The sequence below is a fragment of the Trichechus manatus genome, unplaced genomic scaffold (assembly GCF_000243295.1).
Source record: "Trichechus manatus latirostris isolate Lorelei unplaced genomic scaffold, TriManLat1.0 scaffold00155, whole genome shotgun sequence".
NCBI classification, from domain to species: domain Eukaryota; kingdom Metazoa; phylum Chordata; class Mammalia; order Sirenia; family Trichechidae; genus Trichechus; species Trichechus manatus.
Genome location: NW_004444091.1, coordinates 3,227,610 through 3,253,727, shown reverse-complemented (window position 1 = coordinate 3,253,727; position 26,118 = coordinate 3,227,610). Strand labels below are relative to the sequence as shown.

Here is a 26,118-nt window from a genome sequence, read left to right as displayed (position 1 = left end):
GTTCTCTTTCAGTATTCTTACTCCGTTTGGTGTTCGGCTGAGTTCTTTATCTCTTCATTTGATGTTCTAGGGTTTCAGGATTGTTGATTCTCTGTTTGTCTTAGTTTTTCGGATCTTTGTTGTGGAGGGACGGCGTGGTGCTTCTGCCTAGAGCATCTTGCCGCTATCCTTCTATTTTTAGTTTTTGAGGAACTGGGACACTGTTTTCCACAATGGCTGTACCATATTGCATTCCCACCCCCAGTGGATAAGGGTTCCAATTTTCCCACAGTCTTGCCAAAATTTGTTATATTTTCCTTTTTAAATCTTGTTGACTGCTGCTGCCACTGTTGTTAGGTGCTGTTGAATCAATTTCGATTCATAGTGACCTCGTGTCTTAGCTATTCTAATTGGAGTGAGAAGGTATCTCATTGTGGTTTTGATTTGCATATCTGATGGCTAAAGGCATTGAGCATCTTTTCATGTATTTGTTGTCCAAGTGAATATCCTCTTTGGTGGTATGTCTATTCAAATCCTTTGCCCATTTTTTTGATTGAGTTATTTGTCTTTTTGTTGTTTAGTTGTTGAAATTTTGGATATTAGACTCTTATTGGATACATGGTTCCTGAGAGATATTCTCATAATTGGTAGGCTCTCTTTTCACTTTTTTGTTGAAGTCATTTGATGAACAAAAGTATTTAATTTTTATGAAGTCCCATTTGTTTATTTTGGCTTTTGCTTTTGTTAATATATCAGATAATCCATTGTTAAAAACTAGATCTGAAAACCTTGGCACTCTATTTTCTTCTAAGAGTTTTATGATTGTAGTTTTCACACTTAGGTGCTTAATTCATTTTCAGTGGGTTTTTGTGTATGGTGTGAGGCATGGATCCTGTTTCAAATTTCATTTGGAAATCCAGTTTACCAACGTTATATATTGAAGAGACTCTTCTTTCCCCATTGACTGGACTTATTTAACACCCTTGTGAAAAACCAGTTGACCATAGATGTGTGGGGTTATTTCTGGACTCTCAATTCTATTCCATTAGTCTATGTGTCTATTATTATACCAGTACCAGGCTGTTTTGATTACTGTAGCTGTATTAAAAACAAAACAAAACAAAACAAAAACAAACTTGTTGCTGTTGAGTCAGTTGTGACTCATAGCAACCCTATGGGACAGAGTAGAACTGCCCCATAGGGTTTCCAAGGAGTGGCTGGTGGATTCAAACTGTCGACCTTTTGGTTAGCAGCCGAGCTCTTAACCACTGTGCCACCACAGCCCTAGTAACTGTATAATATGTTTTAAATACAGGAAGTGAGAGTCTTCTATTTAGTTCTTTGCATTCATAATTGTTTTAGCTATTCAGGGCCTCTTGCCATTCCATAAGAGATTGAGGGTTGTTTTTTCCAATTCTGTCAAGAAGGCTGTTGGAATTTTCATCAGGATGGCTTTGTGTATTATTGACCTCTTAACAATATTAAGTTTTCCAATCCATGAACACGGAGCTTCATTCATTTATTTAGATCTACTTTAATCTCTTTCAGTAGTGTTTTATAATTTTCGTTGTGTAAGTTGTTCACGTCCCTGGTTAAATTTGTTCATAAGTATTGTAATCTCTTAGATGGAGATTGTAAATGGAATTTTTTCCTAATTTTCCTTTCACATTTTTCATTACTGGTCTATAGAAACCTGACTGATTTTTGTTTACCTTTAACCTTACAGCTTTGCTAAATTTCTCAATTAGCTCTAGAAGCTTTCTTGTGGATTCTTTGGGGTTTTCTATGTATAGGATCATGTCATCATGAATAGAGATAATTTAACTTCTACTTTTCTGATTTGGATACCTTTTATTTCTTTTTGTTATCTTATTGCTCTGGCTAGGACTTCTAATACAATATTGAATAGGAGTGGTGAGAGCGATCATCCTTCTCGTAATCTCATTTTCATGAGGAAAGCTCTCAGTCTTTCCCCATTAAATGTGTTATTGGCTCTTGTGTCCCCCCCCACCCCGTTTATTTATTCCATGTATCTTAACTTCTTTCTTATTCTTTTTTAAAAATAATTTTTGTTTTTGAGAATATACACAGCAAAAACATACCAATTGAATTTTCTACATGTTCAATATAGTGACATTGATTGCATACTTCAAGTTGTGCAGCCATTCTCACCCTCCTTTTCTGAGTTGTTCCTCCTGCATTAACATAAACTCATTGATCCCTAAGTTTCCTATCTATTCTTTAGAGTTACTATTCTCAATTTTATTCCATATAGATAAATCTTAAAAGAGCACTGCTCTCAAGGCAGACGTTCTTTACTAGTTAAGCTAAATTATTGTTCAGTTTTAAGATGACTTCAAGGGATATTTTTGGTTTGAGGTGTAAAGATTATCTCAGGGCAATAGTTTTGGGTTCATTCAGCCTCCATATTTTATTTTATTTCTCTCTTGATTTCTTCTGTGACCCATTGTTTGTTTAGTAGTGCATTGTTTAATTTCCATGTATTTGTGTGTTTTTTAGTTTTTGTTCTGTTATTGATTTTTAATATTATTCCTTTGTAGCTAGAGAAGATACTTTATATAATTTCAATTTTTAAAAATTTGTTGAGATTTGTTTTGTTTGCCCTAGCAAATGATCAGTCCTGCAGAATGACTCATGTGCACTGGAGAAAAGTGTGTATTGTTCTGATGTTGAGAGGAGTGTTCTATACATGTTCATTAGGTCTGATTGGTTTATGGTGTTGTTTAAGTTCTTTGTATCCTTACTTATCTTCTTTTAAGATATTCTGTTGAGTATTGAAAGTGTATTGAAGTTTTTAAGTATTATTGTGGAGTTGCCTATTACTCCTTTCAGATCTATCAGTTTTTGTTTCATATAATTTGGGGCTCTGATGTTAGGTGCCCTGTTGGCGCAGTGATTAAAGTTCTCAGCTGCTATCCAAATGTCAGCAGTTTGAACCCACCAGTCGCTCTGCGGAAGAGAAATGTGTCAATCTACTTCCGTAAAGATTTACAGTCTTGGAAACTGTATGGGGCAGTTCTGCTCTGTCCTGTAGAGTCACTGTGAGTCAGAATTAACTTGACAGCAGTGAGTTTGATGTTAGGTGCATAAATGTTTATAATTGTAATGTCTTCTTGATGGGTTGATCCTTTTATTATTATTATGTAACGTCCTTTTTCATCTCTTATAACAGATTTTAATTTAATATCTATTTTGTCTGACATCAGTATGGCCGTCTCTGCTTCTTTTTCATTACTCGTTTCATGGAATATTCTTTTCCATCCTTTCACTTTTAGTCTGTTTGTGTCCTTGAGCCTAAGATGTGTCTCTTGTATACAGCATAAGGATGGATCAAGGCTTTTTAAATCCATTTTTCCATTCTTTGTCTTCTGAATGGAGAATTTAAACCGTTTACATTTAAGGTAATTACTGAAAACGAAGGACCTACTTCATTCGTTTTGCTAATTGTGTGTATCTTGTATCTTTTTTGTTCCACAGTTTTCATACTTACGTTATTTTTTGTCTTTTGTTGCTTTTTTACATTCTTTTTTGTTTATTTCTTCTTCCTTCTGTGTATATTTTCTAAATACTTTTTTAGTGGTTACCACAAATATTACGTTGAACAACTTACAAGTGTACCAACTTATTTTAGCTTGATGCCAACATTTAACTTACAAACAAGTAACATACAACATTAGCATACTCAAACTCTATTCATGTTTTGCTTCTCCCTCCCCTCTTTTGTTGTTGTGACAGCAATTACTGTATAATCCATCCTATGTCCATTAGGTTAAATTTGTACCTATTCCTTACACATTTGATGTTGTATCGCTTGTGGAACTTAAATAGTAAGTTTACCCACTGGAAATACCATTCAAGTGACTCTTACATTTACTCATGCCATTACCTTTATTGTAGATCCCTTTTTTTCCTCTGGTGCGGGTTTGAGTATCTGTCTTTAGTGTTCTTCCGTTTCCATCTGGAAAACTCCCATAAATAATTCTTGCAGAGCAGGTCTGGTAGTTATGAATTCCCACAACTTTTGTTTATTTGGGGATGTCTTGATTTCACCCTTATTTTTGAATGACAGCTTTGCTGGGTAAGGAATTCTTGATTGGCAGTTTTGTTCCTTCAATACTTTGTCTATGTTGTTTCATTGCCTCCTGGCCTCCATGGTTTCTGAAGAGAAATCTGTACTAATTTTTATTGAGGACCCCCATTATGGAGCCCTGGTGGTGTAGTGGTTAAGCATTCGGCTGCTAACCAAAAGGTCAGCAGTTTGAATCCACCAGCGGCTCTTTGGAAACCCTATGGGACAGTTCTGCCCTGTCTTATAGGGTTGCTGTGAGTTGAAATCGACTTGATGGCAATGGGTTTTATATGCTATACTGTACACTTTTCTCTTGCTGCTTTCAGGACTCTCTCCTTGTCTTTGGTTTTCAAGAATTTTATTACAGTGTGTCTTGGTGGAGACCCCTTTGTATTTTTTTCTGCTTGGAGTTCACCTAGCTTCCTGGATTTTCAGGCCAGACAACTTCTTCAGGTTTGGGAAATTCTTTGTCATTGTATCTTGGAAAATTCTTTTTATCCCTTTCTTACTTTCCTCTTCACTGGAATTCCAAAATTGTAATGTTGGATTTGCTAATCGTGTCCCACAATTCCATTTGACCTTGTTCACTTTTATTTGTTCTTTTCTCGAGACTTGATACCTTCGGTTACCCTGTCTTCTGTCTGCTTGAATCTGCTGTTGAATCCTGCCCTTGCATTTTCCAATTCAGTTATTTTATTTTTCATCCCAGTATTTCTCTTTGGTTCTTTTTAATGTTTCCTATCTTCTTACTGAGTTTCTTGTTTTTTTTCCCTAGTCTCCCTTATTTTGTTTTTTGTGTGTTCTTTGCTTTATTTGAACATATTTAATATTGTTTTATGGATGTCTTCTGTTTTTTTTCTTTAACCTGGCTTCCACAGAACTAATTTTCTCTTCATGTTTTTCTTTTGATTGGGCCATTTTCTCTTGTGTTCTTGTATGTCTTATGATTTTTTGTTGGACCTGAGGCTTTTGTGTATTTTATTCTGGTAATTCTGGGACTCAGAATCTTCTCTTTCCCTAGGTGTTATGATTTTACTTTTTCTTCCCCCTTACTTCTTCCTTGTTCCCCAAAAATCCACTAGAGGGTGCTCTTGCCCTAAAGCTTTCCAGCACTGATTCAGCTGTTGTGGGGGCTTGTGCCTCCCTCCTATCTTCTGTGGGAGAGCTCCCAGCACTTTTTTGGTATGTATTTCACAGGCTGTGTTTTGTCTCTCTTGGCTTGGCTGGGGGCCGGGTGGGAGGGATCTTTCTTAAGCGCTGGAGAGAAAGTTTTTTTCTGCCTTGTAAAATTGATGGGGGCCCTCTTCTCCCTGTGGATATGTTTTCCTGGTTGCCTCCAGAAAGATACTTGGAGTTTGAAGTATCAGACCATTGGTGAAAATTCTTTACTTTTCTCCTTGCCTTAATGAGCCCATTCTCTGTTTTTCATGGAAAGGTTGGATGGGAGGGGTTCCTGTGTGGTAGAGAGAAAAAAGAAAACAGAAAGAAAAGGTGGGGGGGGGGAGATAAAGAAAAGAAAAGAAAAAGGAGGCTTCTAACTTGATTACTGACTCCCCTCTACCTTCAGCTTTTCAGCCAGGTGGTGTAACTATTGAGCTGGTTTCCAGAGTTCTGAATTCGTCGGTTTTGGCCTTTATTTGTTCTATACTGTATCTTTTTTTGTTGTTGTTGGTGGTGGAGGATTGTAGGTGCATACCTCTCTAGGTTGCCCCTTGGGGAGGAGCCCAAGGAGTCCTTTGTAAGTCTGTCTGGAGGATTTTCTGACCATGGTGCCTTTGCCAGTGCCTGTCTGTTTGCTGGGATTGGTTACCACCATGTGCTGCTCACCACTGTCTCCTGGGACTCACATGGCCCCAGATTTGTGGTGTGCCAAGATGGCCCCTTCTGGGTCTGTGTTCTCGGGCTTCTCTGCCCTCTGCATCCTCACTGGGGCCCAGCTGCCTGTAGGGTCCAGATCCCACTGCGTGACGGATACCACTCCCTCCCAGGACTCACGTGGCACCAGATTTCCCTTGTGTCTAGGTGTTCTTTCTAGGCCTGAGTGCAGAAGCTTTTCTGCCCACGATACCCTCACCAGTGCCTGGCTGATTGGAAACTTTGAGCCTCACTGCACTCTGTACCAGCTACCACCATCCCCAGATGTCCACGTCATGCTTGGCAGGAGAGTGGTGTGAGGATGCCCTGTGAACCTCCACTCTCCTGCAGTCAGTATGTTACCTTTTACTTGATTGAGTGTTCCCTTTGGTCCTCCATTCCTTTGTTGGATGTTGGGAGTTCTGAGGCTCTCAATGTTTTCAGTATTTGCTTGTTTTTTTCTGTGATAATTGTGGAGGTTCAAATTGTGTGAGTGCTCATGCCACCATCTTGATCCGTGTCCAAGGCATTTTATTAAATGTTCTCTGCCAAGATTTCACATTAGCTTAAAATTTAATTCAGTGTTTATATTTATCTACTGATACCTTCTCTAGCAACCACTTGGTGAGCCTTATGGTTAGCCTCTTTATTCTCTAGGTGAACCAACTAGATATTAATACTGCTTTGCTACAAGGTAAAATCTCCTAACTCAAACTTCGGGGAAATGGACTGAGACTTCTGCAAAGTGCAGTTTGAGAAGAGATAACTTTTTGCTTTTGAAAAAAAACCACTGAGTCCTCCAAGAATAATAAAAGAGTATTTTACAGTTAAGTGCATGATTTGGAGTGAAGAACTCAGATATTGCTGTGCTGTTCTAGGCTGTTAATACTCTTCTTGTTCCTCCTGTAGGTCCCCTTCATCAGGTATCGTGAAGCTTTCATCTCTGGCATAGAGAATGTCCATAGTCCTCTGCAATACAAGGTCATTTTCCCCTTTTTCTCCTGACAAATCAATTCAATGTTCTTTACCTTTCCAAAGAAGAAATGTCTCTCCTTTTCCAAATCCTTAATGTAAATTTCAATACATCGACCTGCTACATCAACTTGTCTGCTTCGTCATCAGGGTTGCCGACACCAGGGTTCTTTTTTTTTAACCATACCTGGGCTAGCCTTAGAAGTTGCAGTAGTTCTCTGACTTGAAATGGGCCTCTGTGGAGCTGCACAGAGCTGGAACAACAAGGGAAGGAGCCATTGCAGTTTCTTGACCTTATCTGGCAGCTACAGGGTCGTAGTCTTTTCCGTCATAGTTTGCATCAAAAAACTTGAACCACTGAATGAATTCAAAATTGTCCTGAAACTTTCCTTTTACTATATAAAATAATTTGTTCACAGGAATTACTTTGTCAACACTAATTCTCTCTTTCTCTCTGTCCCTTCTTCACACTTATTCTGTTAAAATCTGCTTCTAGTATTTTCTGGATGTTTTCATGTTGTAGCTTAGCTTGGAATTTCATTTTCTTCAAGTCAGTGGAGCCATGGAACAGCATGTCCATAAACTGAAAATAAGACAGCCCCTGAGCACATCTGTTTTGATCTTTGTCAGATTCAATTGCAGAGATTCATTGATCAGCCAAACATGTCATGTTGACTTAGGTTATCACTGATGACTGACGTTAAGTATACGTTCACTGCCGTCTTCAGCTCTTGGTAGAACCACGTCCACTGCCTGTATCTTGCTCTGGTTCTGCCTCTGTCTTGTTCTAATCACCCGACTCTGCTTGCTCCCCTGACCCCACCTGTCTGACTGCATGATGATCTCTCTCATGTACCACCCATTACGTGCTGATGTTATGGATCATGTTTTTGGAGTCATATCTATGAAATCTTTGCCTGACCCAAGGTTGCAAATATCTTCTATGTTTTTTTTAGAAGTGTTATAGTTTTAGATTTTATACTTTGGTCTGTGATCCCTTTTGAGTTAATTTTTAGTATATGGTGCAGGGTATGGCTCAAAGTTCATTATTTTGCATTTGGTCATCCAGTTGTTCCAGCACCATTTGTTGAAAAGACTATCCTTTCTTCACTTTTAAACATTTTCCCCTTTTCATTCTGCCTCTTTACATACTAAGTCTCTCATACTAATTACACCTTCCCTGACCGTGTTGCATCTTGAGCACATTATTCCTTTTTGCTTCTCTGCCTCTTTGCTTTTTTGTCCTTATCTTCTGCCCAGTCCTTGTCTTCTACTTATATGGTAACTTCTAGCAATTTGATTTCTTCCATTTCAATTCAAAACAGTGGCCCTCTTATAAGTAATTGACAACTTCCTAGGTGCTAGAGTCAGTGGTCTTCCCTTGGTCTTCATTTTTTCAGTCTTCTGTAACATTTGATGCTGTTGATGGTCCTTTCTTCTTGAAACATGTGTTTGGCTTCTTTATTCCCCTGACTCTTCCTTCCCCAATGATTATTCTTTTCAGCCTCTTTCTCTGGCTTGTCTTCTTTTCACCCCTTACACGTGGGTGTTCTCAAGATTATATCTATAATCAGCCCTTTCTTCTGTCTACAGTTTTCTCCCTTGGAGAGCACATCCACTCCCATAGCCTGAAGCTACACATCTGTGTGGGTGACTGAGCTGTCTTTCTTGCTCTTGACTTCTCCCCTGAATCTCAGTGGCTTACAATAATAGATGGAGGTTTACTCCTCACTAATGTTAATAATCCACTGTGGTTCACCTGTGGTTCTGAGTGGGCACTAAGGAAGATGAGCCATGAGGTCAAGGAAGCTGAGGAGGCTTCTGTAAGTACCAGCAAGGTTTGAAAATATGACATTATCATTTGTCAATTAAGTGTAAGGCAGAATTGATTATAGCCTAATATTTCTCCAGATAAGCCTGCATAGCATGCCATGCAGGCTCAGTGATGAGAGAGTCCTTTGAGGGGTGAGCAGCCACTTTTCCTTTCTTCTGTTAGTGTAAACACACTAATAAAATCACAGCGACAGAGCAAAGTGTTGTTACTGTTTATGTTGATATTTACTGAGTATCAGCATCATTCTTCATGCTCCAGAGACCGAATAATTAACTCCAATTTCTGTCTGCTGGACTTTTATAATTGGGACAGATGAGAGTGCAGTGAAGGAAATGAGGGAAGTGTATTAAGGCCAAGGAGAACGGAGACTGAAATCAGAAGCGAGTAGTGTCGTAAACATGCCAGCTAGCTTTAGAAAGTGCATTTGTGCATAGGTGGGAGAATCATGTTCCCAAGTCACAGGAGAAGGTGCAGGGCAGTGACTGGCAGGTGGAGTGGGCTCCTGAAAGGCAAGGCCAGAATTTCTGCTCTGCCATGGAGGGCATGACTTTGGACAATCACTTTTGCCTCTGGGAGCCTGGTTACCTTAGCTGTGAAGTGACGATGATGTGCCCCTGGAGTTGTGGTGAATTTTACTGAGGTCATGTTTGTGAAAGCATCAAGCATGGGCTCTGGCATCTGTAGAAACAGATTCCTGGCTCCTCAGAGCATTTCCCTCTGACACCTGTCGTTTTTCCTCTGCGTCCCTTGCCATTTTGTATCAGTGTTGTGCTGCAGTGGGCCTCCATGTAAACTTGGGCATTGCTTTAGGCCATTTGGAGTTTTGAAGATGGTCTAAACCAAGAATGGCAAAATGTACAACTTCTGCCTGTTGAGACGCTCCCTAAAAAGCCTTTGTTGTGGTGTTTTATGAAGGACAGGGCTGCTTGTTTCATCCTTTAAGAACACATCTTTAATAGCATTTTAGCTTGAAACATAGGCTTTTAGAGGTACAGACGTGGCTCTTTAACTTGCATCGGACAGTACCATGGAAAGGTAGACCCTCAGTAAATACCATTTACAGAGAAACTTTCCAGTCCCTTCCACACCTAATGGTCTGTGAATTAATGCCCATCTTCCTGGTGATTAAGATAGCTTCAGAGCAAAGTATCTCCATGTTTTTAAGGTAAGAACTAGCTTGCTTTTCCTCAGCAGCCTAAGTAAATGTGCTATATTTTCTGTCAAAGATGACTTTCTGACATTTATTTTGTTGTGGCTCTACTTCTGGAAAAACCTTTATATAATTTACTACAGAGAATTCTTAAATCAACATTACTGGAAATTGGCTGGATTTCTAAGGCATTGTTGTATTGACTTGTTTTTTCTGATATTTGGCCCAGTTAAGTAATTACATTTGATAGAGTGTCTAGTTCTGCTAGCTAAAGGGTTAGTATTTTACTCACACATTAGTCAAAGATTTCCCTCTGAAACACTTTTTTTGGGTGGCAGTAAAAAACAAACAGTCACCATTGAGTCATCTCCGACTCATGACATTCCCATGTGTGTCAAAGTAGAACTGTGTTCTGTAGAATTTCCAGTGGCTGATTTTTCAGAAGTAGATCACCAGGTCTTTCTTCCAAGTTGCCTCTGGGTGGACTTGAACCTCCAGCCTTTCAGGTAGCAGTTGAGTGTGTTAACCTTTTGCACCACCCAGGGACTCCAAAGCAAGTGTTAATGCTAGTGTGGGGCTCTGCAGAGTAGTCTTCTACTCCACTGTAAAATTAAAACCAACAAAACAAAGCACAGTAAATATGGGTGACATTGTGCAGCTCATGATCCCAGGGCATTGAGGGACTCCAGGTGGACTGGCATCTGGGCTAGGTCTTGGCTGGGGTCCCAGTAGTTGGCCAGCCATGGCCCCTACTCTTAGAACAGCACTTGTGTGGGGGATCTGAAGACCATTTATATGCAGAAGGGGGCTGTTAGGGACGATCAAATTGGCTAATGCAGAGGCTTTATAAATAGTAGGACTGTGTCTCCAGCCTTTGTTCATTCTGTTCACAACTAAAATTTCTTGGCAGCCTGTAACTAATGAGAACGGAAAAGTACTATTTGCAGAGATTTAAAACTAGCACACACTAATGCTCCCATGATACTTTGTCACTAATTGTCGCTTTTGCTGCTCTCTTGGATGACCAGAGTCTTTTCCAAGTTGAGCTATCATCTCAGGTAATGAAAACAACACCACTCTGACCAAGACTCTGAGATGTATAATGGGAGAAAGCCCATTTTGTCAGCATGATGATGTTACCACGTGTTCAACACACGAGAGCTGTGCTCAGTACTCCGTGCTGAGTGGTCCCCAGCTGGGCTCTGGGGTCAGTCTGGCAGAATCCAGTCACTGCCCTCCCCACTTGGCATCCCTTTGTGAGTCAGGATCTTCGTGTGTGTACATTTGGGATAACAGCTGCACTGGCATAGGCACTTAGGTAAGCACTCAGTAATGTCAGCCACTGCCAGTACATTATCTCACTCAGTCCTCATAGTAGTTCTGCAAGGGAGATACTGTTTTTCCCATTTTACTGATGAGGAAACTGAGGCTTAGATAGCCAGCCATAACTTGTCTAAGGTTCCATTGCTAGTCAGTGGCCAAGCAGGGATTTCTGACTTCAGAATCTGTGTGCTTAAACCCTAAGTTATACTGGTTCATCTTCTGTTTATCTGGGATTCTTCAAAGATGCACCTTGCTTTAAATAAATCTGATACATAAGAGCATTTTGCCTTGGTTTTTCACTTTCTCATTTAGAGATTTGTTTGCTTCTCATAACTTCATGTCAGCTTATTAAGCTGCCTTATCCAGTTTCTGTGTTTTGTATATATTAGCATGTATGTTATGTGAAACTGTTATGTTAAACTCAGTTTCTGTAATTGCACCTTCCACTACACACATATGCATACACACACATAGCAACAACAATTCCTCCTTCCCTCTAAAAACAAAAGAAAACAAACAGACCCAAAACCAATCAGTGAAGAGAAATCTGCAAAGGCCTCACAAGTGGGAGGTGGCAGGTTGAGAGCGCAGGCATCCTGGTTAGAAGGAATAACTGGTACAAACAACTGGTGCTGTTAAAAGCATGTTAAATGACTGTAGGCCTGGTGGAAGGGAGTGATGAGGCTTATCAGTTTACCTGGTAGGTTGAGACTACACTACATCGTGCCCTGACTGTCATGCTAAAGAAAACTGGGGTAACCTGTGGTTTTTAAGCTGCAAAGTGTTGTGCTCAGGTTTTAGAAAGTTAGCAGGCAGCAGGCAGAATGGAGCGGCTGGAAGTGCTAGGGTGTGGAAAAGGGATACATGCCAGGAGGCCATTGTCGTTCAAGGAGTGTGTGTAGAGGATAGAGCCTTAGTACTGTGTGCTTTGGCGCATACAAGGGTGAACAGGAGAGGAGTATCAGCAAAGGAGCCTAGGGAGCTTGGAGGCCAAAGGATGGAAGTTACATGGAGAGACTATTGATGTGAGATGTTGTAGAGTGGTCCGTGGACTGAAACTATAAAAAGACAAGTTTCAGTTTGACCCTTGGAAGTCACTAGCGATAGCCACAGAAGCTTCACAATGAGATTGCTGTAAGGTAAGGTGGAGAGGAATATGATGGTGTTGAAGAGCAGAGAGAAAATGACCCAGGGAGTTTAGCTGTGAATGAAAGGAAGAAAATGGCAATAACTTGACAAGGCTGGTGGAGACAAGGGCTTTGAGTTCTGGTGTGTTTTTAAGGATGGGTGAAGTGTGGGGGCAAGGACTTAGAGGATATGTAGAACTTGATGGCCCAGGAGACAAAGGGGATATTTAATGGTGCAAGGCCCCACAGGAAATGGAAAGGGGTAGAGTTGAAGCCCAGCTGAAGGGGTTGGTTGACCTTGGAGAAGAGCCAGAGTCCCTCCTAGGCATATAGGACTTTGCTTTACTAAGAGTAGATGCCTACTAATTAACGTCCACATTCTGTTTTAAGAGTTGAATTAGGAGTGGTGGTTTGCTATATTAAAAACAATTCTTCACTTTACCAAAAGGATTTTCCCCAAGGTTTCTTTAAGTAGCAAACTCCTTAGTTGATTGAAAGTTCTCCGTTTGTAAATGTACCCAAGTGCTCTAGCTGCCTGAGGGCCTCAGGGACGCAAAGCCGCCCACCTGCTAGCAGTGCTCTCATGTTAGCGTAAGTGTGCCCCTTCTACCTGCTTGATGGCAGCTCTCAGGGCCCTAGTCCCATGGTATCTGGGGCAGGGTGAGGAGAGTGGATGGAAAAGGCTTGGATGGAGCTGTAGTTGTGTTTATCTGGGTGCTTTCCCTAGAAGAAGAGGGGCAGAGGAGCTGCTTTACCTTTCCTGGGTTTCTTTTCTTAGATCTACAGCCTGGGGGGCCGGGAATAGGGAGAGGGTGGTCAGCCTGAGGTACCTGCAGTGGAGACTGAGGCCAAATCCATTTCAGTAGCTTGAGAGCAGAGAGAAGGTGAAAGTGACTGGACTTGCCACAGTAAGCCTGTGGTCACTGGATTGGCATGAGTTTTCCTTCTGCTTGAAATACTCTTCCATACATTGAACCTTCTCATTTACTTACACAAAAAGGGCTAGTTTCTGGAGTTGTTTTTTTGTGATGTTGAGAGATGCCTTAAATGCACTATTCTCAGATGAAAACATTTGGAATCTTATTGCATGTAATCTCACTTTTATCAGAATTTGATGGGTTCTACTCTGGAACTCCAACTGTGTACGTTTGCCTGCAAACAAAGGCAGTTTTAGGATGTAATGAGGAAACTGGTGCACATGAGAGAAAGCTGTCTTGCTAAGGGTAACCGCTTCATAATAAAATTTAAAACTGGTCCTGAAATTGCAATGGAAACTTCTCACCTTTGATAACTCATCATCATCAGCAAAATCTGAGTCTCAGTGTCTTCAACTGAACAACTGAGGAGGTCGGTCTAAATGGCATCCAGTTTTTATAATTTATGTACCCAGTTTCAGAGATGTTCTTGTAAGATTGAAAGCAAAAATTTGACTTTGGTTAACTTGAATCTTTTTTAGTGACTAGGAAAGCTTACTATTTAAAGGAAACAAGTGGAGAATGTTTTCTGTAAGATGAATATGCAGTTCTTAGTATCTGTTTTTTAAGTTTTGTTTTTTGATACTGAATTTGTTCAAAGCTTGTCCCAACTATATACAGAGTGTGTTAGAAATTTGGTGTTAGAAGAGGTTTGTTTTCTGCACTGCAGTGGGTTTCTCTGGTTTTTTTTTTTTTTAACAACACTTTATTGTGATTTAGGTGAAAGTTTACAGAGCAAATTAGTTTCCCATTCAATAGTTTATACATAGTTTGTTTTGTGACATTGGCTGCAATCCCCTCAATGTGTGAGCACTCTCCCCTCTTCCTCTCTGGGTTCCCTATTCCCATTCACCCATCTTTCCTGCCCCTACCTGCCTTTCCGAACTTTCTCTTTGGTTTCATATAGTTGATTGTTCTGAGGTGCACGTTCCTCTCGGGTATTATTGTTCACTTTATAGGCCTGTCTATTGTTTGTCTATAATGTGATCTCTGGGAGTAGGTTCAGTTCCAAGTTTGAAGGGCGTCTAAGGGCCATAGTCTTGGGGGTTCTATCAGGCTGTATCAGACCAGTAAGTTAAATCTTATTTATGAATTTAAATTTTGTTCTACATTTTTCTACCACTCTGTCCAGGACTTACTATTGTGGTCTCGGTCAGAGCAGTAGTTAGTGGTTGCCAGGCACCATCTAGTTCTTCTGGTCTTAGGCTAGTTAGTGGAGGCTATGGTTCATGTGATCCATTAGTCCTTCAGACTATTCGTTTCCTTGAGTCTTTGGTTTTCTCCCTTTTCTTTGCTCCTGATGGGAAGAAACCAGTTGTATCTTAGATGACCAGTTGTACCTTAGATGGCCACTCGCAAGCTTTTAAGACCCAAGTCACTACTCTTACCAGGGTAGGATGTAGAACGTTGTCTTTATGGACTGTGTTATGCCAGTTGTCCTGGATGACCCCTGAGGCTATGGTCCAGTGATTCAATCCCTTGAGGTATTTGGTTATGGCTAAGAAGTTTTCATAACTGTTCCCCCTGTGTGCTCTGTTGTATACATGAATATGTTTACAGTACATATAGATAATGTATGTAGGAAAGTCTGCTGCCAAACTTATATATGTTTGTGGATGTGCTCCCCTATGCCATCCCACATGTGTTCACATAACATATCTACCTATGGATCCACTCAAATTGTTTGTTATTTCTGTTGTTACAGGATTGCATATGTAATAGTATTTACCAGTGTTGCCTGTTAATCTTGCATAGCTCTCAACGTCTTCCTTTGCCTCGATCATTTTGTGCTGACTTCCCCCATATTGTTTATTGTCTTTCCCTTCACCAAAGTTAGTATGTGTCTACAATTTAGTTAGTGATTTTCCCTTCCTCTTCCCCCACCCCCCGCATCCCGGGTAACCATCAAAGAATGTTTCTTTTTGTGTGTAAACCATTTCTTGACTTTTTTTATAATAGCAGTCTCATACAGTATTTGTCCTTTTGTGACTGACTTATTTCATTCAGCATAATGTCCTCCAGGTTCATCTATGTTTTGAGATGTTTCGCAGATTCTGTTATTCTTTAACATTGTGTAGTATTCTGTTGTGTGTCTGTACCACAGTTTGTTTATCCATTCATCCGTTGATGGGCACTTAGGTTGTTTCCCTTTTTTTGCTATTGTGAATAATGCTGCAGTGAACATGGGTGTGTATATGTCTATTCACATCATGGCCTTTATTTCTCTAGGTTATATACCTAAGAGTGGGATTGCTGGATCATAATGGTATTTCTGTTACAGCTTTTTAAGGAAGCGCCATACCTTTTTCCACAGTCGTTATACCATTTTACATTCCCACCAGCAGTGTATGAGAGTTCCAGTCTCCCCACAACCTCGCCAGCATTTGATTTGTTTTTTTTTTTTTTAAATTAGTGCCATTATTGCCAAAGTGAGATGTATCTCATTGTAGTTTTGATTTGCATCTTTCTGATGGCCAGTGATTGTGAGCATCTCTTCGTGTATTTGTTGGCTCTCTGAATGTCTTCCTTCATGAAGTGTCTGTCTTTTTGTTGCTGAGGTGTTGAAGTTTTCTGTAAATTTTAGAAATTAGTCCCTTGTTGGATATACTGATGACAATTTTTTTTTCCCAGTCTGTATGTTCTCTTTTTACTCTTTTGCAGAAGTCTTTTGAGATGCTCAAGTATTTAATTTTTAGGAGGTCCCAGTTGTTTAGTTTATCTTCTTCTGTTTGTATATTTTTAGTTACATTAGATTGTCTGTTATGTCATAAATTAATGCCCCTAGGTTTGCCCCTATTTTTATCTTCCATAATCTTTATAGTTTTAGGTTTTACGTTTAGGTCTTTGATCATCTTGATCATCATTTTTTGTGTATGGTGTGAAATATAGATCCTGCTTCATTTTTCTGCAAATGGATATCTGGTTTTGCCAGCCCCATTTGCTAGACTGTCTTTTCCCCATTTAATGAATTTTGATCCTTTGCCGAAGATGAACTGTCCACAAGTGGCTAGTTTTACTTCTGGTTCTCAATTCTGTTCTATTGGTCTGTGTGTCTGTCATTGTACCAGTACCAGGCTGTTTTGACCACCGTGGCTGTATAGTTGGCTCAGAGATTGGGAAGTGTGAGGCCTCCTGTTTTGTTCTTCAGTAATGCAGAGCCTGTCTCCTTTCCATATAAAGTTGGTAATTAGCTTTTCCGTCTTGTTGGATGTTGGATGTTGTTGGAATTTGTATTGGGATTGCAGTATATCTGTAGATCTCTTTGGGTAGTAATGTCATTTTCACAATGTTAAGTCTTCCTGTCCATGAGCATGGTTATGTTTTTCAATGTACGTTTCTTGCAATAGTATTTTGTAGTTTTCTTTGCGTAGGTCTTTTATGTCCCTGGTTAGATTTATTCCTAAATATTTTATCTTTTGGGGGACTATTGTAAATGTTTTCCTAATTTCTTTTGCAGAGTTCTCTTTGTTAGTGTAGAGAAATCGACTGATTTTTTGTATGTTGATCTTGTACCCTGCCACTCTGCTGAATCCTTCTATTATTTCCAGTAGCTTTCTTGTAGAATCTCTGGGATTTTGTATGTGTCAGATCATATCATCTGTAAATAAGGATAGTTTAACTTCTTCCTTGTCAAATTGGATGCCTTTTATTTCCCTTTCTTGCCTTATTGCTCTAGCTAGAACTTCCAGTACAATATTGAATATTCAGTACAGTATTGAATTCTAGTACAATATTGAAGAGTGATGATAAAGGCCATCCTTGTCTGGTTCCTGTTCTCAAGGGGAATGCTTTCGATCTCTCTGTGTTGAGAGCAATGTTGGCTATTGGTTTTGTCTGTGTACCCTTAATTATGCTGATGAATTTTCTTTCTATTCCTATTTTGCTGAGAGTTTTTATTAGGAATGGGTGTTGGGTTTTATCAGATGCCTTTTCTGCATCGATTGATATGATCATGTAGTTCTTTTATTTATGTGGTGGATTACATTGACTGATTTTCTAAGGTTGAACCATCCTTGCATATGTGGTATGAATCTCACTTGGTCACGATGTATTTTTTTTTTTGATATACTGTTGGATTCTGTTGGCTAGTATTTTGTTGAGAATTTTTGCTTCTATATTCATGAGGGGTAATTGTCTATAATTTTCTTTTTTAGTGGTGTCTGACTGGCTCTGGTGTCATGGTTAGGCTGGCTATATAGAATGCATTCGGGAGTATTCCATCATTTTTTATGTTCTAGAATAGTTTGAGTAGAATTAGTGTCAGCTCTTCTCTGAATGTTTGGTAGAATTCTCTTGTGAAACTATCTGGGCCAGGGCTTTTTTTGTTTATTTGTTTGGAGTTCTTTTTTAATGACTACTTCAATTTCCTCTTTTTTTATGAGTCTGTTCAAATTTTCTACTTCATTTTGTGTTAGTGTAGGTAGGTTGTGTGTTTCTAGAAATTTGTCCTTTTTTTTCTAGGTTTTCATATTTGTTTGGAGTATAGTTCTTCATAGTATTCTGTTATGATCCTTTTTATTTCGGTTGGTTCTGTTGTAATGTCACCTATCTCATTTCTTATTTGTGTTATCTGAATCTTCTCCTTCTTTTCCTTTGTTAATTTGGCCAGTGGTTTGTTGATCTTTTCAAAAGGAAACCAACTGCCCTGGTGGCACAGTGCTTAAGAGCTCTGCTGCTAACCAAAAGGTCGGCAGTTCATATCCACCAGATGCTCCTTGGAAACCCTATGGGGAAGTTCTTCTCTGTCCTGTAGGGTCACTATGAGTCAGAATCTACTGTACAGCAGTGGATTTTTTTTTTTTTTTGAAGTCTTGTTGATTCTGTTGTTTTTCTGTTTCGTTAATTTCTGCTCTAACCTTTATTATTTCCTTTCTTCTGGTGACTGTGCACTTTTTTTGCTGCTCTTTTTCTCGTTAGCGTCGTAGGGTTAAGCTGTTGGTTTTGACTCTTTTTTGATGTGTTTATGCTATAACTTGACTTCTGAGCACTGCTTTTGCTGTGTCCCACAGGTTTTGGTATATTGTGTTTTCATTCTCATTTGATTCTAGAAAGTTTTAAAATTTCTTCTATTACTCAGTGTGTTTTAATCGGGGTGTTATTCGGTTTCTATGTACTTGATTTTTTTCCTTGTTCTTCCTGTTATTGATTTCTAATTTTATATTGTTGCAATCAGAGAATATGGTTTGTATTATTTTGATATTTTTTAATTAATTTAGGCTTGCTTTGTGGCCTAACATATGGTCCATTTTGGAGAATGATCCATGTGCGCTGGAAAAGAATGTGTAATGTGCTGTTACTGCGTGAAGTGTTCTGTATATGTCTATGAGGTCAAGCTGGTTAATTGTATTGTTTAGATCTTCTGTATCTTTGTTCAGTTTCTTTCTAGTTGTTCTGTCCTTTGAAAGTGGTGTGTTAAAGTCTCCTACTATTATTGTGGAGTTGCCTATTTCTCCTTTCAATCCTGTTAGAGCTTGTTTTATGTATTTTGAAGCTCTTTTGTTGGGTGCATAGGTATTTATTATCGTTATGTCCCCTTGGTGAATTGATCCTTTAACTCCTATATAATGTCCTTCCTTGTCTCTTATGCTGGATTTGCTTTGATGTCTATCTTGTCAGAGATTAATCTTGCCACTCCTGCTCTTTTTTTTTGTTACTGTTTGCTTGATATATTTTTTCCCATTCTTTGATTTTTAACTTATGTGTCTGAGGTGTGTCTCTTGTAAGCATTATATTGATGGGTCATGTCTTTTTTAATCCAGTCTGCCACTGTCTCTTGACTTGTGCATTTGATATACATTTCCATTCAGTGTAATTATTGGTAGGTATAAATTTACTGCTGTCATTTTGTTGTCCTTTGTGTGTGTGTGTGTGTGTGTGTGTGTGTTGTTGACAGTTTCTTTTCTGTGCTGAATTTTTTTTGTTTATGGATTTTCCTTTCATTTCTGGCTGTTGATTTTGTGTTTACTGAGTCTTCATGATTTTCTCCTTTTTTATTTTGGTGAGTAGGTTTATTAATTTTTTTTTGAGGTTACCTTGAAATTTACTTCTGTCTTCCTAAGTTTAAAACAGTCTGTTATACCTTAATATCACCTTGACTTCCTCTCCACGTGGAAGTTTTGTAACTACACCATTTATTCCCCCTTTTTGTTTTGAAGTTGTTGTCGTTTACAGACTGACATATCTGGTTCCCCTTTTTCAGTTTTGTAGCTTCTTTTATTTTTTGTAGTTCTTTATCCAGGTTGGTATCTGGATGGTGTTATCTTGTGTCTTAATCACAGGTTGTTGTTTGTTGTTGGTTCTCTTTCTGAAGGACTCCCTTTAGTGTTTCCTGTTAGGTTGGCCTAGTTTTTACAAATTCCCTTAGTTTCTGTTTATCTGGAAATATCTTGGTTTTGCCATCATATTTGAGAGACAGTTTTACTGGTTTTATAATTCTTGGTTGACTTTTTTTTTCTTTCAGGTTTTTATATATATCATCCCATTGCCTTCTTGCCTGCATGGTGTCTGCTCAGAAGTCAGAGCTTAGTCTTATTGGTTCCCCATTGTAGGTAACATTTCATTTTTCCTGAGCTGCTCTCAGGATTCTTTCTTTGTCTTTGGTTTTGGAAAGTTTGGTTATGATATGTCTAGATGATTTTATTTTGGGCTCTATCCTTTATGGGGTTTGTTGGGCTTCTTGCATGGGTATTATCTCCTCTTTCATGATATTAGGAGAGTTTTTTTTCCAGTAAATCTTCAAAAATTCTTTCTGTGCGGTTTTTTTTGTCTCCTCCTGTTCTGGAATTCCAGTCATGTGTAAATTATTCCTCTTCATAGTGTCCCACATAACCTGTAGGTTGTCTTCATTTTTCTTCATTCTTTTTTTCCTGATTGTTTCTCAAACAAATTAGTATCAATGGATTTGTCCTCTGTTACGCTAATTCTTTTTTCCATTGATTCAACTCTACTTGTTTTCTTCCATTGAGTTATCTATTTCTGATATTTTATTTTTAATCTTCTGGATTTCTAACTGTTGTTTTTGTATGGTTTCTAATTGTCTATTTTGTCATTTTGTTTTTGTATTGTTTTCCTGAATTCTTCTAGATTTTGTCTGTGTTTTCCTTGGTTTTGTCTGTGTTGTCCTTGATCTCTTTGAGAATCCTATATATAAGTCTTTTGAATTCCTTATTGGGTTGTTCCATTCCTGTATCTTCCTCCAGAAGGTTTTCTGTCCCTTTATTTTGGTCACTTGCTTGAGCCATTGTTTCTATTTCTTTATATGGTTTGATATTGTCTGCTGTCTTTGCAGCATCAAGGTGTTATTTATTTATTTTTGTTTGTTTTATTTTGATACATCTGTATGGGCGGGCCTGGTGTGCTTCACTGATCACTTATCTGGTGGAACTGGAGTGTTCACCATCTGCCCCCAGGTGGGTAGAGCAGTGGCAGGCTGGGTGAGCCCTCATCGCTGTCCACTGCGCGTGTGAGCTGGCTGACGGCATGCTGGGTGGGCGCTTACTGGTAGTGTAGGAATGCCTCACCATTGCTCGCTGGGCGGGGCAGCTGGCTGGGGAGAGTGGAGGTGCTCTCTCCTGTGAGGGAGGTGTGGGGCTGGCAGCCAAGGAGCTTGCAGGCATTCCGTCTGGCAAGGGAGAGACAGGGCGGGAGGCCAGGAAGCAAGCAGCCACTGTCTCTGGTGGGGGAAGTTCAGGGCAGGTGACTAGGAACTGCACAGGTGCTCTCTCTGTATTGAGGGAGGGGTAGGACATGTAGCCAGGGAGCGCTGTCTCTCTCTGCCCCTTGTCTGGTAGGTGGGGTGGGTAGTGGACAAGACTGGGTAGGGGGCGTGTATTAAGGGGCTTGTACTAAGGTCCCTGGTGGTAGGGGCAGAAGGGATGAGGGGAATTTGTGCCACTGATTACCAAGAGGGTGGGGAGAGGGGTAGCATGCTCCGCTGGTTGCTGGGCAAGGGTGCCTGGGCACTTCCCATGGGGTACAGCAAGTAATTGGTACCTTGCCCAACCAAATAAGATGGGAGGCTGCCTAGAGTCCGTTTGGGTGGGGGACCTCTCACTAACGCTCTGTGGATCTATTAGTCTATGCACGCCATCCTGTCTGCTGATTAGGGACCACCACTGGTAAGTCGCCCTGACTCTGGATCCTAGCTTTTTCCTTACTCTGTGTATGCTGGGATCCCTAAAATTCTAGCCCTCCTTCGTGTACTTTCCCTCCTTAGTTCCAGTTCATGTCCTGCTCACCTTGCTTCACTCTGGGTGTATCTTCACAGTTTGTCTGTCTCCTGTTGGGAGTTCCATGATGTTGCCTTCCAGTGCTTCTCAGCCGGGATCACTGCTGACTTTGTCTCAAGATTTCTACGCTGTGAGGGGCTGGCTAGCAGGGTACCTCCACCTTATTTCTCTCCTCATTCACCGTACTTGTTCAGTTTCTTCTTCCAGTCGGTGTTTGATCTGATTCTTTAGCCTTTCATTTGATGCTCAAGGTTCCAGGATTGTCATCTGTATCAGTTTCACTTTGTTTCTCGGGTCTTTGCTGTAGAGGGATGGTGTGGTGTGTCTGACTAGGCTGCCATCCTGCCTCCCGCAAGGTTTCTATTTATATATGGCATTTCTGGCTTTGGGTTTGTAATTTTGCCAAAAATGATTGGTTGGGCTGCAGTCTGCCTTATGATTGGTCTGATTTATGCACCTTGCAGGGATTGGTTGATACGTTATGCAAATAGTGGCTTGAAAACTCTACTAACAGCTAGGGGAAGACATCAAGGCACAAACCTCAGGGTTCATGGTGAGTCAGTGGTGCTGTGCTCTCTGGCCCACACAGTCCACCCTTACCTGCTGTGCCACACAGCCACTGTTGCCATCTGAAGGCATGTGGGCTTTCTTCAGGTCACCTTCCACCCCTCACTCTACCCGAGGTCCCCTCTGACTGGAGTGCTCCTCTCCACAGTCTGCCTTAGCAGGGTCTGTCCTATCATTTAGCAGATTTCGGCGAAAGTATCCAGCTCCTTGGAGAGGCTTCCCTGACCAGATGTTCTGAAGTAGCCACTTAATTAGTTTTGATTAATTCTAAGTACACCGTTTAACGCTGCCTGATTTGTTTGTTTTTCCTCCAAGTATGTGAACTTTATGTGTTCCCTTTGTATACCTGGCAGCTAAAACAATACCACGTTCAAAATATTTTCAGCAGTTTTTGTTGATAGATAGGTGGAGCCTGTTATGGTGTATTGACTGGCCAAGAAGCACTGTCCTGAGGCACTGGAGGCTGATCTCTTTGGGGACAGAGAGGCAGCTTTGGCCTTGGCATTGATGATTGGCAGCCTTAGGGTGTTAGCTAGTTGCCAGGGGCCTGAGACGAGGATTACAGCAGAGGGGGCTAACCTGTAGTTCTTTGACTTGCAAGGGTACAGATGAATCGGTCTGAGAGGTGAAAGGTGGGGTATTGGCAAATCCTGAGATATAGTGCATGAATGATGATGCATTGATGTGGGTGTTTTTTTAGCCCTTCCAGGGCTAATACTGTCATACTCCAGACAGAGTAAATTGTAGTGCTTTGGCTCTAGCTGGCATATGCTGATGACGTGGAGCATGTGGAGCTAGGGTTTTCCCCCTCGCCGACTGGATGGCTCTGGATACTGAGAGTCTTCTGAGGGTTTTGATATTTCCCAGAAAATGTCATTTAGTCCATGTTGAAACAGTGTACCAACTGCACTTGCTTAAAAGGGTGCAAGGTGGGCAAACCCTGCCTTTATCACTAACTGTGTGGTAAGGATCAATATGAATCCATTTCCCATCTGGAAATGGATCCAGACTTTACCTCCCCACTGTTCCACTCCTAGCCAACAGCCACTTCATGGCACTTCCCTCTCTGACCCTAACTACCTAGAGTTAGGTTGGACTTCATCCCTGACCACCCTGAGCCAGATCAAAACATCCCTGGCCACGTGGGGCAAGTCATCAGGTACCAGCTGTAGTCCTGGGAGTGTGCACAACTCCCTGCACTTCAGACCAGCTGCCCCTTCTCTCTCTCTCTAGTTCTCTGGGGTCTAGGTCAGTGGGTTAAAAGGAGTCTGTCCTTCAGATAAACTTCACATCAAGAGTAGATGGCAGCCTCTGCTGGTTCTCACTGCCCCTTGTGGGCTCATTAGTCCTCGAGAATGGCTCACAAAATTCATGGAAACTATTACCTATACTTACAGTTACCCATTTTATTATAACCAGAAAGAAACAAGGAAAGAGACCCATTAGGCAAGGTGTCTGGGAGAGATCCCGACATGAGGCTTCTGCTTTTACCAGGGACATGCCCTCTCCCATGCATTTATGTTCTCACCAATCCAGGAAGCTCCAAAAGGAATTTCTAAGGCCCAGGGTCCCTTGTAATATTCATTGAGGCTTCAGTGTATATGTAGGAAACAGTGAATATGCATGACTGACTACATTATGCCCCCCTTTTCTGTGGCCTGTTGCCAGGATGGGGCCTCTGTAACCCCTACTCATATGCACATGTTCAAGCGTTGCCTGGCTGTTTCAGAAAAACAAAGATAGCTCAGTAGCTCAAGAAATTCCAAGCTATTTTCCAAAAACTGGAAACAAAGGCCAAACTAAGTTCTTTGTCCCACACCAACAGTGTAGGCTAAAATTCACTGGGAAACAAGTGCCTTAAAATCTGTCATGCCTTACTATAAGTAGAGTGAAGAAGCCAACGCATGGTGCCCCTCACATGCTGACTACTGTGAAAACACACCTCCAGTATTTGTGGAAAGCCCTCTTGGTAGATAGCTAACATATTCGCCCCCAAAACAGCAGGAGCAGTAAATAACAACCTCTAGATAAAGCAAACGGGAAAACATTGCCAGAACTTGCTATGTCAAGTGCTGTGAACAATGGCAGCCAGCAGAGAAATTATGCAGCGGGAAAAAACCCTTTTATTTGCTTTTCAAAATTGGTGGGAATGGGGATGTATGGGAGATAAGGAGGAAGAGGAAAACAACGGAGTAAATAGAGTAGTTATGGTGGAATAAATTCCTTTATGTGACCTTTTGCCTTGGTTCTTTGGAAGAACAGCTCGGGAAATTTTTTTCTTACTAAGCCCTAAAGAGTTGTTGGCCTTTGCCATAGTGTTTTGGAGAAGCAACTTGGTGGTAGGGGGCTTTCGGGTTGTTTTCTACCCCAGAGGATTTGTTACTTTTGCCCAGGGGATTCCCTGGGTTGATTTTGACATTTCCTGGGTAAGCTGTAAGAGACTTGATGGTTTGACGCTCTTGTCTCGCATGGCCTGGTAATTAACAAGACCTGAGTTGATTGCCATCTCATGGGTAATTGAGGATTGGCTGAATTCTGGTCTGGTAAGGGAGGCCATGCCTTGTAACTGATGAGAATTGGGATATATAAACGGCTGAGACACAGAGGCTTTAGAAGCTTCCTGATTGAGAGAGAGTGAGATGCTGGCTAAGAGCTAGGCTGCAGAGAAGCAGAGCAGCTTTGGACCTGAGTAATCGCAAAAGCTGCTTCATTGGGTGTGAGCTGGGCCAGTTAGTGTGGAGAGGCTGATGGCAGAGAGGCCTGACAGCAGAGAGCAGCTAAGAGAGTTGAGGAAGCTGCTACACTGGCTGTGGGTCAGACAGCAGGCTAAAGACCTCTGCTGATTCACAGGGTTGTGGAGGTTGACGAATCCAAAATCTCAAGTCAGGTGGCAGGTCAGAGACTTCTGCAGGCTTGCATACTAAGAACTGGAGGTTAGGCAACAAGAAGAGTGCAGGGTTGAGAAAGAAAGTGAGCTTCGCCAGAACATTCATTATATACTGGATGCAGGCCACAACTCCAAGGAAATTCCTTTTTCAGCTGATTGGCTGCTCACCTCAGATCACAAAATGGAAGATGATTACATAGTGTCTTCCAAACCACTGAGAATCCTAGCCTAGCCAAATTGACACATAATATTAATCAGCACAATTGCTAAAGGTGGAAACTGTGGGTGGATTGCCTGTTAGGCTGTATTCAGCTTTCATTTTGACCTGTCCCTCTTCACTAGTCTGTGGGGTATGGTTGGGTAGGAAAGAGCAGGGCTTTTGCTATACTGTTTGCATCTTGGCAGTTTTGCCCAAATAATAATGTACATTTTTAAATCTACCTGGGATGTCTACTCAATTTATTCCTTTCTTTTCTAATTTGATTATAGGGAATTCCCACAGATTATTATAATACTGTGCCCATCTTAAGCAAATTTGGAACACAAAGTCTTTCTGTAATTTTCTTTTTTTGTGGTGTCTTTACCTGGTTTTGTTATCAGGATTATGCTCGCTTCATAGAATGAGTTTGGGAGTATTCCATCCTTTCCTATGGTCTGAAATACCTTCAATAGTAGTGGTGTTACTCTTCTCTGAAAGTTTGGTAGAATTCTCCAGTGAAGTTGTCAGGGCCAGGGCTTTTTTTTTTTTTCCCCTGGGATTTTTTAAAATTATCTTTTCAGTCTCTTCTTTTGTTACAGGTTTATTTAGTTGTTCTACCTCTGTTTGTGTTAGTTTAGGTAGGTATTGCATTTCTAGAAATTTGTCCATTTACTATAGGTTTTCAAATTTGTTGGAGTGCAGTATTTCATAGTATTCTGTTATTCTTTTAATTTCAGTTGGGTCTGTTGTTGTGTATCGCCCATCTCATTTCTTGTTTGGTTTGTTTGCTTCCTGTTGTGTTTTTCTTTTTTGTCAGTTTGGCCAGTGTTTATCGATTTTGTTGTACTGTGCTAATGAGAGCCTACACTGTTGAAATGGGCCCACACAGGTCTGTGTAGGGGTGAAAGGCATTCTGAATCAGTGGACCCCTTAT

General features: G+C 40.6%; 1 protein-coding gene and 1 pseudogene across 1 annotated transcript in view; one reads left to right on the top strand and one right to left on the bottom strand.

The window, feature by feature from the left end:
* Positions 1 to 26,118, top strand: part of NUDCD3 (NudC domain containing 3) — a 208,249-nt gene that overhangs the window by 81,401 nt on the left and 100,730 nt on the right. The window lies entirely within an intron of this gene.
* The window catches only part of LOC105756756 (microtubule-associated protein RP/EB family member 1 pseudogene), a 23,999-nt pseudogene continuing 3,855 nt past the window's right edge, over positions 5,975 to 26,118 (bottom strand).